The 5,908-nt window shown below is 40.4% G+C and overlaps 1 long non-coding RNA gene across 1 annotated transcript; it reads right to left on the bottom strand.

Moving 5' to 3' along the window:
- Positions 1-2,081: 2,081 nt before the first annotated feature.
- Positions 2,082-2,927, bottom strand: LOC311438907. Its single transcript, XR_014694425.1, has 2 exons — positions 2,847-2,927; positions 2,082-2,735 (listed from the first exon to the last, which is right to left on the bottom strand). It is a non-coding gene; the product is annotated as an uncharacterized lncRNA (long non-coding RNA).
- Positions 2,928-5,908: the final 2,981 nt, after the last annotated feature.

The following is a 5,908-nucleotide window of genomic DNA, read 5'->3' as shown; positions in this document are numbered from 1 at the left end:
GCATGTTGAAGATAATATTCAGCTTGTGATGTTTTATATTTAACAACTAAAATAAAGCTGATAAGAATACAGAGTACCAAGTTTGGTAGCCTTATTGCACCAGAGATTGCCTTAGGTTACAGAGAATGTGAGCAAAGCCTAGGAAGAAAACATACAAACAGGAGGCCAGAAAAACACTGCTGTTATCTACTTGGTTTACCCTTCAATTCTCCGAAAGGTTGATAGCTCCCAGACTGGTTGGCATTCAAGTGATGGACTTAACGGCCATCTGTCTGGGGACCCACTATTTACTTCCCCCAGCTACATGGATGGATGCCAGAAAGAAAAGGGGTTGAGATTAGCATATAAGAGAAGCTTTACAGGTTTCAGCTTTACAGTTGTTAATTTTAAGATCTTTTCAGTAACCTTTTCTGAGACAAACATGGCATGAAGCAGAGTGAACAGACCCGTGATTACAGACATTGACGTTCAGAAGCATGTCAAAATGACAACTTGGGTGGGATTTCACAAACATGACACTCAGTACATACAAAATAAAAATAGTTCATTGATGGCCAGGAAAAGCAACTAAAGAAAATTAAATTAAAGCAGGTCAATCTCTTCAACAACAATGTGGCATAAGTGTTAGATAGAAGTATTGTGCACCCCTGATTGTAATGTGCAGCCAAATCACCCATAAATACTATTCCCTGAGTTGCATAGTACAACTTTAATTTTAATCCTATGCAATAAAATACTTTTTTGCTCATTTCACCGCTTATGCATTGTTGTGTCATTATTACTGAGCCTAGCTGAGCTTTGCTTTTCTTTCTTTTCTTTTTTTTTTCCTGTAAAACAGACCAAAAGATAATAAATTTGTATCTGAAAAAAAAAATATAATAATGGTGCACAGTGCAGCACATGGAGAAGGCAGCTGAGAAAAGCAGTGTTCAGCATCACACCTCACACAGCAGAACTCAGTTTATCACCTGCTATGCCTAGCGTCGGGGCTGAAGACCCATCTCAATGATGTATCTCCACACTGAACGCTTATGCAGAGAATCACCAATATATCTTTGCTTCTCTGCAATTAAATGAAGTGTAAAAGCTAAACATGCAGATTTTCAGAACGAATTATTCCTCAGATGACGCCACCATAGTGCTGCTTCTTGGAGGCTTTTTGCAGTCCTTATTCTGTGATTTTTCTCTGGTATCCGGGACTGAAGGGAGATGCATAGACTGAAATTACCTTTCCTCTGAAACACAACCAGAGACAGGACATGCTTTTTAACACGCGTAACAACCCTCTTCTTTTTCCATATACACCAGATGCTATACTCAGGATCTGATCCTAGCAAAGAAGTCCTTTGAAAGTAGGGCAGCAAAGGGACATGTAGACCCCAAACTGATCTCTGACAACAGCCTCATCTGTCCCTTCGACCAGCACCTCCCTGGATCTCTCACTCTGGCTGTAGTTCACCTTGGCTACAGCATTTCAGACTGAAGTCTTCATTCCAAATGCAGCTCAGACCCTACCAGTAAGGGGGCCACGTTCTGCCCCAGTCCTGCTGGCCCCACAGACCATGCGAGCTAAAGACAAGGCACACAGTGGAGGAGAACAGTGTGAGCTTCTGGCCTCTGATCTCAGAGAGTTACCAAACTTCCTTTCTGCTAACATAAGTCTCCCCCAGACAGAACTCGGCCCAAAGTAAGGCTTTTATTTCCCAAGCCTTTATTTAGAAAATGACATACAGAAAAGAAGAGCTAAAAAAATATCACCAGCAATGACAAAGTGACAATTAAAATAATGATAGCTGGGGACACACATAGTAATATCTACATTCTGTGAAACTGCTGATCATTCTGACTGCTGCCTGCTTGCTCTGCCTTGCTGGAGAACAAGAATGCTTACAAATTGCTTCCTTTATGCATATGGAGTGTTTCTTGCTTGTTTGTTTGTTCACCCTGTTATGTTTGTCTAAAGCACTTGTGCTCCAGCGTATTCTAGCATCACGAGTGCAGCTCTATGGTTATGGCTGAGAAGGTATTTAATTCTAATTTTGTGTTTTCAGGAGCTTAACATCATCTAAACAAATTGCATTTTGGACGCAAATCTCTGTGCCTGTGCTGTACCAGAGATGAGCTACCTATTTGTTACATCCAAACTCTGCGGTGGCATAGAAATTTTTATTCCCAGCATTTTGACAGTATTTATGGAAATATTTTTGCCTGGAAAGTGTCCTTTTTAATCATTTGAACTTAAAATGATCTGTAATTCTCAGTTACTGCTTGTGTAATGAAAACACAGCTGACTGTAAAGCAGCAGAGGTTTTGCAGGGGCCGGGTGGCTGCCACTGCACTTCCAGGCACTGCAGCGCACAAGCACAGGCACACATGCCCGTGCCTTCGTGTTTTCACACGCTGCTCTTGGCGTGATCCTTCTGCTTTAACTCAGCTCTTCTTTCCCCTAGCAAAACAAGCATACTGAGAAATGATAGACCAGAGGTCAGGGGTCTGGAGGTTCCAGATGCAAATCCTGACATGTCCATGGATTTCACATGCAACTCTGGCAAGCTATTTGGGAGCAGGTGGAAGGGGGACCCACAAATCTGGCTTCAGGAAATGTGGGCAGAAGGGCTCTGGCAAACCATACCTCACACCACTTCCTACTGTCTGCAAAAAAAGGCCAGGATCATCAGTCTCTGTGGGCTACAGCTAACCTCGCTGAATGCTCTCCTTGAATCTTTTGTCCTTACCTGTAAAATGGAGACAAGCACACTTCCTTACCACACAGATGCAAGGGTAAATATGAAGGAAGGGTAAACATGAAGGAAGATTTTAAGAGGTCGTTATGCAGTTGTACATACGTAAATACTTTTCAGATATTGCCAGGACCTAGCATCCACCAACTTGTCTGCAATTCCACAGCCAGATACTATGTTAAAGGTGTAAGGATGTAATTCAGTCTCCCTGCCACTCCCGATTCGTTTCTGACACTGCCTACAGCTGTGATTTGATTTCACATCAGGAAGGACGAGAAAACCAGTGTTAAAAATGAAAGAGACATAGAGATAGAAAAGACCTGTTATGGTTGAATTAAAATAGTTCCATGCATGGAAACGTCAGATAGCTCAACTGTAAGGCATTGTAAGCAGAGGATCCAAGCAACAGGCATTTTAGATAATGCATGGACTATGTGCTATAGAGAATATTAGCGGGCTGGTAGCATGGAAAGGGAGAATGCAAAGTGTCCTTTACTGCAGTGTATTTTGATTACATGACAATGGAGAGTAGGACGGCTTAGCGCAACCATTATTGACTCTGATAGTGCCTTGCTGAATCATTCATCACTTCAAAGGAATATAGAATTTTCTTGCAAAATGAATATATTATGTCCCCCTCATGTTTAACTAGATGGAAATGAAACTGAATAGTGAGCAAAATGCAAACACTTCTTGATCTATTCAGTGGCTACTGGCTCTGACTAAAAGGCAGAAACGCTGGAAATCTTGTCATATGCTGCAAGACCACGTTTGGAGACTGATATTACACTGCTGTCCTAGGAACAGAAAGTCAGTTGTTAGCCATTGCAAGCTTGATATCTGTGAGGAAAGGCAATACTCAGAATTGTATGTTGTTCCTTTGTTTTCTTCTGTGCAGAGGTACTCAAGGAGACACTTGAAAGTTAATCTACTGGATATAAAATCAGAGCTAGATTGAGTCCCCAAATTATATATCTGAAGTCCTTAAGGGAATTAGAATGGAATAATAAAGAGGCAAATTCAATCATTTCAAACTTGTTGGCATGTGGCACAGGCTATGGCTATGTTTCATACGTTCAGCTGTAGAAACTGCATGGAGGGTAGTTAAGAATCAATAGAAGATATTGTATTTGCTTATTCATTTTTTTGTTAAAGGTGAACAGAGGTGTTGAGAATAGACCTATTGGATCAGAGCTTACCAGAAAGTACAAGAAAAGCAATACTGCCATTGTGAAACAACGCAGATGTTGATTTCCTATTCGTAGACATCTTGTTAAAAAGTCACCACTCTCAGTTAATTCTACTTGCTGTAGTCAGAAAGTTGTTCTACATCTCTTTGTACTTACACTGTTCCAAAATTACAGAAGGTATGTGTGCTTTGTAGCTAAGGTGGTAAGCAGCATGGTTATATTCATAGACATTTTCAAATAAGGATCTATCATGATTTAATGTTGGTAAATCAGAACATTTCACAACACCACGAGAACTCAGGGACACTACTCACTAATGAGTGCTTTCTAAAACTAGCCAGAGAAGTCTTGCAGCTTGAGGTCATCTTAGCATACAGCACAAATACAAGTATTGTTCAGGGGCTGGTCACTCTCGTGGCAATTTATGCAATCTCTCTGACACTACTGCAGCGATAACTACTCCAAAAGATACCCCAAAGACTACTGAAACACTCAGCCTAAGAACATAACTGTAAACTTAAGCCTATACAGAAGCCCATGAAGTCAAATCTTTATCATTTGAATAGACCCAAGTCACATCAACAGAAACAAAATTAAAAACCACAACAGCAAAAGCTATTTAAAATCTTATCCATGTCTGATGCATGCATATATGCACATATACACACTTATGTGCATAGATATGTATATACATGTCAGCTGATAAATTATTTTGGCATAAAATGCTAATGCAAAATGAAGGTTAGAGCAGAAAAATATATCCCAGAAATTCTCAGTGCATTCTTGGAATTCTTCATTATCTTTATTAAAATACCAACTTTGAACATAACAATAAACCTTTAAATTGGGACTTCTTTTTCACCAGCTTTCTTTGAAATGGCTCAATGGATGACTGCATCGCTAACATTACAACACATGGTGTGCACTCGATACAGATCTGAATGCTGGAAATTACTCTCCAAATTTCCCTTTTCAGGGGTTTCCTACATAGCTTCGTAGGGGGTCATGGGCCACTCCTAATCATGCTGCTCCATGCATAGCCTCATTTTTTCCTGGAGTCGTCAAAGCTAACTTATATCATCTTCACATGAGACGGTGTTGCTGCAGAATGGTGGCATTCCCCTAAGGGTGGGGAGAAGTGGATTGTAATACCTCCTGCTACTGAGCAATCACGGAGAAACCAGACTCAGCCAAGTACCTCGAGGGTCCTCGGAGCAGATGGGCATACTGACTAATGATTATTTTGAAACAAAGAGGGCTTTTAGGACGGTTTGCCAAGAAAACATGGGATATGAAGTTAAATTCACACACAAAAACAAAGCAAAAACAAACAAACCAAAAGAACAACAAAAACAACACCTTGTCTCATGTCAAAATAACATCTAGCCATCAAGCTGTGAATGACCTTATGCCTGACACCGTAGGTGTTTTGAATCCATTTGCGACATAGTCCTGCATCAAAAGGCCTTGCAAACCCAGTCTGATTTACTTCTTTGAAGCAAAAGCAGTACATTTTTACTTAACTTGGAATATAAATGAGATATAAACAAAAGAGGAATAGAAAGTTGAGGGAATGCAGGCTGAAGGGAAAAAGCAAAAAAAAATAAAATAATAAAAAAAAATAGGAGCAAATATTTTCATAAAGATATGAGACAAACTGAGCTGCAGATAACAGGGGTAGCAAGAAAAAGAAAATAGAAGGGAAAGAACAGCCAGGCACGCTCCCCTGAGAGGAAGAGAGAACTGGCCAGGGGAGAGAAACAGCACTGGGGAAGAAGGAGGTAAAGACAAGTGAAGGAAAAAGCCTGATCTTCCAAACACAAGCCTTATCAGCCGTGGACAGAAAGGCTGTCTTTAGAAGAGAAAATCGGACGTGAAGAAATCACAGTAGGAGATAGAGAAATCCCCAAACACCTAACCTAGATAGGAAAACTGAAACTGAACATGAAGGAGACAGAGGAGAAGACAACAAAAATA

The sequence above is a fragment of the Aythya ferina genome (genome assembly GCF_964211825.1).
Source record: "Aythya ferina genome assembly, chromosome: 6".
NCBI lineage: Eukaryota > Metazoa > Chordata > Aves > Anseriformes > Anatidae > Aythya > Aythya ferina.
Note: the sequence above shows the minus strand (reverse complement) of the source record. Positions and strands in the feature narration are given on the sequence as shown.